General features: G+C 45.1%; 1 protein-coding gene across 1 annotated transcript in view; it reads left to right on the top strand.

The window, feature by feature from the left end:
* Window positions 1-5,225: 5,225 nt before the first annotated feature.
* The window catches only part of TBX4 (T-box transcription factor 4), a 98,960-nt gene continuing 91,369 nt past the window's right edge, over window positions 5,226-12,816 (top strand). The window contains exon 1 of the mRNA XM_081945437.1: window positions 5,226-5,246. The gene's annotated coding sequence lies outside the window, so the exon portion shown is untranslated. The remainder of the gene's footprint in view (window positions 5,247-12,816) is intronic.

The raw sequence follows: 12,816 nt of genomic DNA, 5'->3' as shown, positions 1-12,816 counted from the left end.
AATGTGAATTTGGGCAAACTCCAGGAGACTGTGGAGGACGGCGGGGGCCTGACGTCAGTGGTGCTATTCAGCCATTTCTATCTGGTTCAGGTGAACCGTTAGCGGCGGCAGGAAGCTCCGCCCACCCAGACAGATGTCATCACATCCCATTTTTGACGCTCTGCACATCATAAGGTCACAAAAGGGGATCCCGTGACCCCGGGAAACAGTGACTGTTATAAATACAAGCCAGTTGCAGAAAGTACAAATTTTGTTCACATGACAGTGGGGATGCTGCAATGATCGTAAGTGTGAATAACGGTCATAAGTCACTTTTTTCAGTGCTGTTGTAACTTCAAACAGTTGTAGGAAGTTAAAGCCCCCCCCCTAGAAAATGAAATAATTTAGGAAATATTAAAAGGGCAGAATATTTCCCCCTAAAAGAGAGGCAGAAAGTCAGCCCCCCCCCAACAACCTTTGTCAATGGTCCATTAAGGCCTGAGCCAGTCTATTCTACATAACACAGATCTACCTCCTTCAGGCAGTGCCATAATAGGAATCCCACCATCACCCAGCAAAGGCTCAACCAAGCTTGGGACTCAGGACAGCCTACAGAGTTGCCCCTGCATGGCCCCATGGGAGTCTGACAACCAATCAAAATACAAGCTCAAATTCAAAAGCCCAGAGACGGCATAAAACTCAGACACTCTCAGCATCTCTTCCCTTTTTTTTCTCTTTGCCCAAGAACTTCAAGGCATGTGATCCTACCCACCATTAAAACCACCTTGAAATGCCTGAGGGAGTCTATTCTACATAACAAGGATCCCCCCTTCAGCTCCAGGGTGATGGGATTGAGGCATGATAGTATTACATAAGAGTAAGGTTCTACATTTAGGCAAGAAAAACGGAATGCACAGGTACAGTATAGGTGATACCTTGCTCAGTAGTAGTAACTGTGAAAGGGATCTTGGAGTCCTAGTGGAAAACCATTTAATAGGAGCCAGCCGTGTGCAGCAGCTGCCAAAAAAGCCAACACAGTTCTAGGCTGCATAAAACAGAGGGATAGAATCAAGATCACGTGAAGTGTTAATACCACTTTACAAGGCCTTGGTGAGGCCACACTTGGAATACGGCATTCAGTTCTGGTCACCACGATGTAGAAAATATGTGGAGACTCTAGAAAGAGTGCAGAGAAGAGCAACAAAGAGGATTAGGGGACTGGAGGCCAAAACATATGAAGAACGGTTGCAGGAACTGGGTATGTTTAGCTTAAGAGAAAGAAGGACTAGGGGAGACATAATAGCAGTCTTCCAATATCTCAGGGGTTGCCACAAAGAAGAGGGAGTCAAACTATTCTTCAAAGCACCTGAGGGTAGAACAAGAAGCAATGGGTGGAAACTAATCAAGGAGAGAAGCAACTTAGAACTGAGGGGAAATTTCCTGACAGTTAGAACTTTACTTTACTTTACTTTTATTTAATTTATAAACCGCACCCTCTCCCCGAAGGGACTCGGGGCGGTGTACAGTCATAATAAAAACACAATATAAATACATATAGATAGAGGAGGCGACATACAAACTGTACAATAATAATTAAAATTAAAGCAACATTAAAAACTACCCCAAAAAACTACCCCAGAACAATTAATCAGTGGAACAGAAGTTGCCTCCAGAAGTTGTGAATGCCCCAACACTGGAAGTCTTTAAGAAGATGTTGGATAGCCATTTGTCTGGAACGGTATAGGGTTTCCTGCCTAGGCAGGGGGTTGGACTAGAAGACCTCCAAGGTCCCTTCCAACTCTACTATTGTATTGTATTGCATTAGCCCTCTACCCATCTCACCACAGGGCACCTGGGAAGAAGCAATGCTCAACCAAGCTTGGGACTCAAAAAGGCACACAACCTACAATGTTAGCTAACACCCCTCCACCTCTGGGAGTCTGACAACTAATCAGAATACATTTCTTGCACAGGAACAGGAAACAGGGAAGTGGGGCCGAACAGAGAGTATAAAGGCAGGAACTTTCAGCCCTTCTTTCTCTCTTCTTCTTCACCCAACATCTGGAAGTATGTGACCTCAAGCCATGTGGTCCTGTCCATCATTAAACCATCTTTCCAAGCAGCCTCCATGTTTCCAGAAGGTCTTTTCTCCCCACTTGGAACTGAACCCAGAAGGATATTTCTCCCAACACCACTTAAAGAGGGCTGTAAAGCACTGTAAAGCAGTATATAAGTCTAAATGCTATTGCTATTTACTCCAGAGGTAGAGGGGAGCTTGAATCTGGGCCTAACTACTCCTCGTCTACCTTCCCCATTAGACCAGTCTGACTGGAGGTGTGGGGGGCTGGAAGGGAGTCACTAAACAAACAATTGTAAGCCGAGGACTACCTGTAGCTGGAAAATCCCAGGGATGGTTACAAAAACAGCCTCTTTATTTCTGGGAAGTGGGAAGAATTAAGATACTGGCATGGTCTCACCTGCACTGGGGTATTTGTTTCAACGCAAAATGCTGCATTCACACATGTTATGTGTGACTATGTTATACCTGGATTCCCCCTATCGAGTGATTGACTTTATTTAACCTGGAAAATTCAAGTCAAACTGCAGCCTTGGTTTGGCTGGAAGTAAGAGGCTGCTTCACCCAATCGGATAGATGAGCCTAGGTCAGTGCGATGATGCAAATCCCCGGGACAGAAATAACAATGAGGATGCACTAAACATGAGGGACGCAGTGGCTCAATGGCTAAGACGCTGAGCTTGTCGATCAGAAAGGTCGGCAGTTTGGCGGTTCGAATCCCTTGCGCTGCGTAACGGAGGGAGCTCCCATGACTTGTCCCAGCTTCTGCCAACCTAGCAGTTCGAAAGCACGTAAAAAATGCAAGTAAAAAAATAGGGACCACCTTTGGTGGGAAGGGAACAGCGTTCCGGGCACCTTCGATGTTGAGTCATGCCGGCCACATGACCACGGAGACGTCTTCGGACAGCGCTGGCTCTTCGGCTTTGAAACGGAGATGAGCATCGCCCCCTAGAGTCGGGAACGACTGGCACATATGTGCGAGGGGAACCTTTACCTAAACATGGGCAGGCAACCAGCTCTAACCAACTCTACAGATATGTAGCCAGATAGAAGACAAAAGCAGAGAATTTGGCTTACGTTTTGCCGTATTTTCCTTGGAAGTTAATTCCACTGTATGCAGTGTTTCTCAGTAACTTTTAAGATGGGTGGACTTCAACTTCCAGAATTCCCCAGCCGGCTGGCTGGGGAATTCTGGGAGTTGAAGTCCACCCATCTTAAAGTTACCAAGGCTGAGAAACATTGCATTCTGGTTCAGTGGAAACATTTGAATGGAAACAACTTTTTTGCCTGCCAAACCAGTGGTAATGCCAACAACAACCCACCCCTGAATTAGGTATGTCTAGTTTAATGAAAAGAAGGATTAGGGGGGGACATGATAGCAGTCTTCCAGTATTTGAGGGGCTGCCCCAAAGAAGAAGGGGGGGGGTTCAAATCCTCCAAAGCACCTGAAGGCAGGACCAGAAACAATGAATGGAAATCAATCAAGGAGAGAAGCAACCTGGATCTAAGGAGAAACTTCCTAACAGGAGGACAATTCACCACTGGAACAACTTGCCTCCAGAACTTGAGGGTGCTGCTACATCAATGGAGGTTTTTAAGTAGAGACTGGACTGGCACTAGCTTGAAATGGTATAGTGTTTCCTGCTTGAGCAGGGGGCTGGACTAGATGACCTCCAAGGTCCCTTTCAGCTCTATTCTAATTCAGTTCTGCATTTTGGAAGATTGCTCTGGATCTGATATTCCTATCTTAGAGTCAGTGGTGGGTTCCTACCGGTTCACTTCTCCTCCTCCTCCTCCTCCTCCTCCTCCTCCTCCTCCTCCTCCTCCTCCTCCTCCTTTTGAATTATATAACAAATTAGCCGATAGCTTTGCCAGGGTATTTATTTATAGGGGGAAAATGTCCCGACCAAATGTAATTTCTAATGTTGGATTTTCCCCCTTACCAGAAGGAGCCCCCTTGTGGAGTACTATTACCATGGCAACTCCACTGTGTTGTACAGTAGAAGCCATTTTAAGGCACAACAGGCTGTATCTTAATAGAACACACACACCGGCGGGGGTGGGGTCTTACCCTCACAATATTTTTCTCCAGAGGGGAAGTTATTTGTGTAAAAGTTTGGTTGAATTTGTTCCAGGCGTTCCAGAGTTATGCTGGAACAGACAGACAGAAACACACACACACATACACCCACCCTCATAGATAGATAGATAGATAGATAGATAGATAGATAGGTAGGTAGGTAGGTAGGTAGGTAGGTAGGTAGGTAGGTAGATAGGTAGATAGATAGATATAGATAGATAAGAGAGAGAGATAAAAGATAGATAAATAGATGGATAGATAGATAGATAGAGATAGATAGAGATAGATAGAGATAGATATAGAGAGATAAGAGAGAGAGAGATAAAAGATAGATAGATAGATAGATAGATAGATAGATAGATAGATAGATAGATATAGATACATAAATAAGATAGATAGATATAGATATAGATAGCTATAGATAGATAGATAGATAGATAGATAGATAGATAGATAGAATAAATAGATAGATAAAGATAGATAGAGATAGATAGATAGATATAGATACATAGATAAAGATGATAGATAGATAGATAGATAGATAGATAGATAGATATAGATATAGATATATAGAAAGATAGAGAGAGAGATAAAGATAGAAGATAGATATAGAGATAGAGATAGATAGATAGATAGAGAGAGAGAGAGAGAGAGAGAGAGAGGGAGATGAGAGAGAGAGAGGGAGGGAGAGAGGGAGAGAGAGATAGGTAGGTAGGTAGATTTTTTAAAAGGGTGGGAGGCGGAGAACTGGTCCTGAACTCGGTTTATCCACCCACTTTCTCCCCTTTCCGCTCGGCTTCTGTTCCCAATTTCTGCAACCACGTGACGGTGGGAGTGAGTCGGTGGGCTGCAATTCACTTTCCAGAGGGAGGGAGGGGGGACATTTAAAAAAAGGGAGGGGGGAATAAAAGGCCCGCCCCACCCAGAAAGAGGACCAGGTTTTTTTTGGGGGGGGGGTTGTTGGAGCCATGGTCTGATTGGCGGCTGGGGAAGAGCCCGGCCGGAGAAAGAAACGCTGGCGTCTCTTCCCTTCCCTGTCTTGCTCCGAATGCCGCCCCTTCGGAGGGGCCGGGAAGGTCGAGGGGAGCTGCTGACCCGGGACCAGGGAAGGTAAGGAGGAAAGAGGCAGCGGCAGGCGGCCGAAGCGGGGCTTTGGAGGACGGGCGCGGCACGCGCATTCACACGTCTGCGCCGGTAGGAGAGAGAGAGAGAGGGACAAAATGCGTACGTGGGAGGGAATATGCACACACACGTGTGTGTGTGTGTAAATAAAACAGATGATTATTATTTACTTGGGGGTTGCTATTGAACTAGAAATATATATAAACCTCTTGATGGTTTAAGCAGCCCAACTCCATGCAGCCTTTCCTTCCTCCTTCCTTCCTCCGTCTGTCCGTCTCTTCTTCTGTTCTCTTGTTTTCCTTCCTTCCTTCTTTGTCCTTTCCCTTTCTCTTCTCTAGTATTTCTCCCTTCTCCTTCCTTCCTTCCTTCCTTCCTCCGTCCGTCCATCCATCCCTTCCTCTGTTCTCTTGTTTTCCTTCCTTCCTTCATTCTTCCTGTTAGTTTGGGTAATGGATAGGCACACACAGGCTCAACGGTAACAACAGCTCTTTATTAAGTGCAACAAGTGAGAACAATCCAGCGAAAGTTGAGTCTGACAGCAGCCCTTTTATAGGGAGCTGTCAGACCCTTCGACCAATAGGATTAAACCTCTGTTCCCGCCGGAACAGAGGACCTGGGTGGAAACCACTGCAGTTAGAGCAAGTATCTAACACTTCCTTCCTTCTTTTTTTCTTTGTCCTTTCCCTTTCTCTTCTCTAGTATTTCTCCTTTCTCCTTCCTTCCTTCCTTTCTTCTCCTTTCCCTTTCTCTTCCCTAGTATTTCTCCCTTCTCCCTCCCTCCCTCCCTCCCTCCCTCCTTCCTTCCTTCCTTCATTCTTTCTTTCTCCTTTCCCTTTCTCTCCTCTGGGTTTCCAGTGCTCTGAAGAACTCATGAAGGCTAGCTGGGTGGCATGTCCCAGAAACCCAAAGACCAGCTGGCCAGTATGCCCATGCAAATGCATTCTGGTTTGGGCACACTCAGTGCACAAAAGGTTCACCATCATTGAGTTAGAAGATGTAAATGCTACCGACTTTTCTTTCTTTCTTTCTTTCTTTCTTTCTTTCTTTCTTTCTTTCTTTCTTTCTTTCTTTCTTTCTTTCTTTCTCCTTTCCCTTTCTCTTCTCTAGTATTATTCCTCCCTCCCTCCTCATTTCTTACTTCCTCTCTACCTCCCTTCTTTCCTCCCTTTCTTCTCCTCTCTTTCCTTCTTCCTGTCTTCTTTCTTTCTTTCTTTCTTTCTTTCTTTCTTTCTCCCACTCACTCCTGCTCCTTCCTTCTTCCTTCCTTTCTTTCTTTCCTCTTTTCCCTTTCTCTTCTCTAGTATTTCTCCCTTCTCCTCCCTCCCTCTTTCCTCATTTCTTACTTCCTCCCTACCTCCCTTCTTTCCTCCCTTTCTTCGTCTCTCTTTCCTTCTTCTCGTCTTCTTAATTTTTTTCTCCTTCCTTCCTTCCTTCCTTCCTTCCTTCCTTCCTTTCTTCTCCTTTCCCTTTCTCTTCCCTAGTATTTCTCCCTTCTCCCTCCCTCCCTCCCTCCCTCCTTCCTTCCTTCCTTCATTCTTTCTTTCTCCTTTCCCTTTCTCTCCTCTAGTATTTCTCCTCCCTCCCTCCTCATTTCTTACTTCCTCTCTACCTCCCTTCTTTCCTCCCTTTCTTCTCCTCTCTTTCCTTCTTCCTGTCTTCTTTCTTTCTTTCTTTCTTTCTTTCTTTCTTTCTTTCTCACTCACTCCTGCTCCTTCCTTCTTCCTTCCTTTCTTTCTTTCCTCTTTTCCCTTTCTCTTCTCTAGTATTTCTCCCTTCTCCTCCCTCCCTCTTTCCTCATTTCTTACTTCCTCCCTACCTCCCTTCTTTCCTCCCTTTCTTCGTCTCTCTTTCCTTCTTCTCGTCTTCTTAATTTTTTCTCCTTCCTTCCTTCCTTCCTTCCTTCCTTCCTTCCTTCCTTCCTTCCTTCCTTCCTTCCTTCCTTCCTTCCTTCCTTCCTTCCTTCCTTCCTTCCTTCCTTCCTTCCTTCCTTCCCCCGAAAGACTCTCTGCCGGTTACCAAGACCAAGGTCGCCTAGCCAGACAACCTCCGCCAGACGTTTGCGTAGTCTTGGGGGTGGGGGTGCGCACCGGGCTGCTCTCGGCCTCTGGATGGAGCTCCGTCCTGCCCGCAAGCCTGGCACCTGCACGTTCTTTGGTACACGCGTCGACCAGTTTGGATTCTGCAGCTGGTCTTGCAATGCAAACCTGGGATCACGTCAACGCTTTGAAAAGGAATCCCGATGGATTCAGGCAAGGAAGCAGCGAGGATTTTAAACCTAGGATTGGTGGTTTTTCTCCCCTCCACCTAAGAGGCAACACACTTTTTGTTCAAACAGACTCCCCCCCCCCCCGTGTTACCGGGACCACCGCCGCCTCCCTTCTTCTCTCTTCTTTTGACTCTCTGCTGGGTTTAAAACGGGCGTTTAGAAGTTTGCAGTCGATATTTTCCATTATTATTGTTCTTGTTGTTCTTATTGTCATTGTCATTATTTAACTTTTATTCATTAAACATGAAACTCGGTCAACCGAACATTAAAAAATGTATCACAAATATCATTGACTGGCGCTGATGCTCGATACGGGTTGCTGCCAACATTCTAGGTGTTGCTGCTGTTATTATTATTAAACTTTCAATACTTATAGAGATTCCCCCCCCCCTTTAATTTTCTTTTCATTAATCCTTTTTCTTACTCTTCTCTCTCTCTCTCTCATTTCAATATTGTAGATTGGGATGGATGGATGGATGGATGGATGGATAGATAGATAGATAGATAGATAGATAAAGATAGATAAAGATAGATAGATAGATAGATAAAGATAGATAAAGATAGATATAGATAGATAGATAGATAGATAGATAGATAGATAGATAGATAGAGATATGGATGGATAGATGTGGATGGATGGATGGATGGATGGATGGATAGATAGATAGATAGATAGATATGGATGGATGTGGATGGATGGATGTGGATGGATATATAGATATTAGATAAATAGATAGATAGATAGATAGATAGATAGATAGATAGATAGATAGATAGAGATGGATAGATGGATGGATAGATAGACATGAAAGGATAGATAGATAGATAGATAGATAGATAGATAGATAGATAGATAGATAGATAGATAGATAGATATGGATGGATGTGGATGGGTGTGGATAGATGGATGTGGATGGATAGATAGATAATAGATAGATAGATAGATAGATAGATAGATAGATAGATAGATATTTAATAGAGATGGATAGATGGATAGATATGGATGGATAAATAGCTAGATAGACATGGAAGGATAGATAGATGGATAGAGAGAGGGGGGATGGATGGATGGATGGATGGATGGATAGATAAATAGATCAGACACAGACAGACAGTTAGTTAGAGAGAGAGAGAGAAAGAGAGAGATGGAGAGATGGAGAGAGAGTGACAGACAGACAGAGACGAGACAGACGACACAGACAGACAGACACTAAACATTTTGCGAAAGATCTGCTTAAATAAAAAAACGATTTGCGGCAGGGATTCCGATCCGGGGGCGGGGGGAACCCAGACACATGTTTAGTTGGAATTTTCCACCTTTGAAGATTGAACCCCATCTGAGACGCAACCACCCAAATTCCTCGGCGTCCTCCCCCCTCAGGAAGCCGGCCCCGAAGGGAGCCCCATCTCTCCGCTCCTAAAACCTGTGTGAACGGCCTCTGCCGATTGTGACACAGCGAGCCTACTCTGGTTGCGTTCACACGACCCGCGGGTTGCCACTTGGAACATTAAATCCTCCCTCAAGTAGCGTTTATCCAAAACGTCCCCTGCAGGGAGCTCCTTTGGTCCGGAACCGCTCGGGTTACGCGCGTGTTTGGGTGGACAGATGCAGGGATCCGTTCACACGACACATCAGTCCAGCGTCACGCTCCGAAAAGATACCCCGACGACGACCGAGTCTCCGGAGCCGCCTTCCTCCTTTCTCAAAAGTAAATGTTTATGCCTTTAGGTTAGCTTATTTTCCCCCCCTTCGTTGGTTAGAGGTTTGCCTGCCTCTTACGTTTCAAGCTTCTAGTCCTCACTGTAGCCCAGAATGTAGCCCAAAAGAAGTTTCTAAGCGCCCTCGCCCGCTCTTTTTGGAGCTTTTTTCACGAGAGGCGCCCGAGAGAATCGGCAGATTTCGAAAACCCCGTTTGCCTTCGACGGCCCTTTACTCCTATTAACTGTTCTCTTGTTTCCCCTCCTTCCTTCCTTCCTTCCTTCCTTCCTTCCTTCCTTCCTTCCCTCCCTCCCTCCTTCCTTCCTTCCTTCCTTCCTTCCTTCTCTTTATTCTTTTCTACCTTCCTTTATTCTTTCTTTCCTCCCTCCCTGTTTCCTTCCTTCCTTTTTCATTTTTCCTACCTTCCTTTATTCTTTCTTTCCCTCCTCCCTCATTGTTCTCTTGTTTTCCTTCCTTTGTTCCTTCCTTCCTTCATATGTTCGTTCGTTCGTTCCCTCCTTCCATTTCTTCTTTCATTCTTTCCTTCTTTTCTTTATTCTTTCTTTACACACTCCCTCCCTGTTCTCATGTTTTCCTTCCTTCGTTCCTTCCTTCCTTCCTTCCTTCATACCTTCGTTCCTTTCTTCCTTTCTTCCTTCATTCCTTCATCCTTTCCTACCTTCCTTTATTCCCCCCTCCCTGTTCTCTTGTTTTCCTTCCTCCCTTCCTCCCTTCCTTCCCTTCCTGCCTACTTCCTTCCTTTATTTCTTCCTTCATTCTTTCATTTCTTCATCCTTTCTTTCCTTCCTTTATTCTTTCTTTCCTCCTTCCTTCCCTGTTCTCTTGTTCCTTCCTTCCTTCCTTCCTTCCTTCCTTCCTTCCTTCCTTCCTTCCTTCCTTCCTTCCTTCTTTCTCACTTCCCCCCAGTCCGTATTGGGATTGTTGAGGGCGGTGATAGTGGTTTTAAGAACATTTCTTTTTTTTCGCGCGGAGCGAGGAAGAGAGTCGGTCCGCTTGGAGGCTGAAGGGGCTCCGGTTGTACCCTTCCAGAAGATTTACTCCCGAGTAACCCTCTCCAGCTCCCCCTTTCGCCTCCTGAAGGAAGGAAGGAAGGAAGGAAGGAAGGAAGGAAGGAAGGAAGGAAGGAAGGAAGGAAGGAAGGAAGGAAGGAAGGAAGGAAGGAAGGAAGGAAGGAACAAGTGAACAGAGTAGGAGGGAGGAAGAAAGCAAGAAAGGTAGAAAAGGAGGAGCGGAGAGAGGAAGGAAGGAAGGAAAACAAGAGAACGGAGGGCCCAATTTTCAGCGCCTGTCCGGATTTGCCTTTGCAGGATCGCCCCCCCCCCCTTACCAGCCCCCTTCTGCAGAAACCCAGAGCCCGGAGCGAGCGAAGCGGGCGGCCGCTTCCTCTGGTAACGGAGCTCCCGGCGGGAGGATAGAGCGAGAGTCCCCTACATCAACGGCCCATCAAGTTTCTTCTTTGCCGGGGTGGGGGGAAGGGGGGAGGGAGAAGTCGAATTTACTCCGGAGTCGAGTCGGGTTGAGGCCCCATCGCTGTTTTCCGGTTAAATGAATTGGAGGCTGTTTCATTCTCTCCGTCTCGACTGTCCATTTTACAATCATATTTGAACCAAAACAGAACGAGGACGTTGGGTGGTTGTCGTCTAAATCTCAGGAGTTGGGTGTGGGGAGATCGAGCAAATTTTGGAGCCTTCCTCCCTCCCTCCCTCCCTCCTCTTGTTTTCCTCCCTCCATCCCCTTCCTCTGTCCCTCCGTTCTCTTGTTTCCCTTTCTTCTCTCCTCCCTCCCTCCCTCCTTTCCTACCTTTCTTGCTTTCTTCCTCCCTCCCACTCTGTTCCCTTATTTTCCTTCCTTCCATCCTTCCATCCTTCCATCCTTTCTTCCTTTCTTTCTTCCTTCCTTCCTTCCTTCCTTCCTTCCTTTCTTTCTTCTCTACTTCATCGTCCTTCGTTCTTTCCTTTGTTCCTTCATCCTTTCCTACCTTTTTTGCTTTCTTTCTCCCTCCCTCTCACTTCGCTTGTTTTCCTTCCTTCCTTCAATCATTCATTCTTCCCTCCCTCCTCTTGATTTCCTCCCTCCCCCCTCCTCTGTCCCCCTGTCCCTTCCTCCATTCTCTTGTTTTCCTTCCTCCCTTCTTCCTTTCCTCCTTTTCTTTTTTTCTTCCTCCCTCCCTCTCTGTTTGCTTGTTTTCCTTCCTTTCTTCCTTCTCTCCTTCCTTCCTTCCTTCCTTCCTTCCTTCCTTCCTTCCTTCCTTCCCTACTTCATTGTCCTTTGTTCTTTCTTTTGTTTCTTCATTCTTTCCTACCTTCTTTGCTTTCTTTCTCTCTCCCTCTCCCTTTGCTTGTTTTCCTTCCTTCCTTTTCCTTCCTTCCTTTATTCTTCCCTTTCTTTCTTTCTTCTTCCCTCCCTAATCTGTATTTCTTCCTATATATCAGAGATGCAGCTTTGATATCTTTCTACGGACTTCTGATATGCCAAGGGGGGGGGGGAAGCATAATTCTAAATAATCTCAAGGCTTTAATTTAATGTTTAGAGACAACGCAATGTTCCACTCCCAGGAAAACAGCGCCCGCTAAATCGCAGCTACTGAACTGAAGCAATTTTAGTGGAGGTGAGGCTGGACTTTAAAAATGAATTATATTTCACTAAGGTGAGGAGGTCGACCTACATCGTAAAGAAAGGTGCCCAATCTTATTCTGGCGCCAATCCAATCTAGGCTTCAGAACTTCCAGGCTAAAGAAAGGGTACTGAGGGCTAGAACCTTAGCTACTGTAAATCTCCTTACGTGCTCTGTTTGGGCTTTCTCTGGGGGTGAAAATAGGCACCTCCCTGATCTTCTGCTTATGTCTGGAAATCCCTTTTTGGGAAAATCCCTTCCAAATTTATTTACTATACATTTATTCCGAAATGTCGGAGCATTTTTATCTCTTTTTTTTTAAAGGTAAGAACGTGTCCAAGAGTTGGCATTAAAGGCCGCCTTGGATTGGTGACTGAGGAGGGGGGCTTAGACAAACAGCAAGGGTCGTTTCAGGAGAAAACGTACGTGTTGATGTGTGCTTCTTGCCTGTCTCTGTGTACAGATCCTCAGATCCTCTCTCAGTCTGGGGGGGTTGGAAGGTTCTGCACAGGGATCTTAATAGAATAGAACAGAACAGAGAATAGAATAGTATAGAATGGAATAGAATAGAATAGAATAGAATAGAATAGAATAGAGCTGAGCAGAGCAGAGCAGAGCAGAGCAGAACAGAGAATATAATATAGTAGAATAGAACAGAACAGAACAGAGAATATAATATAGTGCAATGTAATGTAATGTAGTATAGTATTATAATAGAATAGAATAGAATAGAATAGAATATAGTATAGTATAGTATAGTATAGTATAGTATAGTATAGAACAGAACAGAGAATATAAAATAGTAGAATAGAATAGAGTAGAATAGAACAGAACAGAATAGAGAATAGAATAGAATAGAATACTTCATTGAGAATAGAATAGAATAGAATAGAGTCTTTATTGAGAACAGAATAGAACAAAACAGACAGATGGAATAGAGAATAGAATAGAATACTTT

Source organism: Natrix helvetica (genome assembly GCF_964273705.1).
Source record: "Natrix helvetica genome assembly, chromosome: 2".
Lineage (NCBI taxonomy): Eukaryota > Metazoa > Chordata > Lepidosauria > Squamata > Natricidae > Natrix > Natrix helvetica.
Note: the sequence above shows the minus strand (reverse complement) of the source record. Positions and strands in the feature narration are given on the sequence as shown.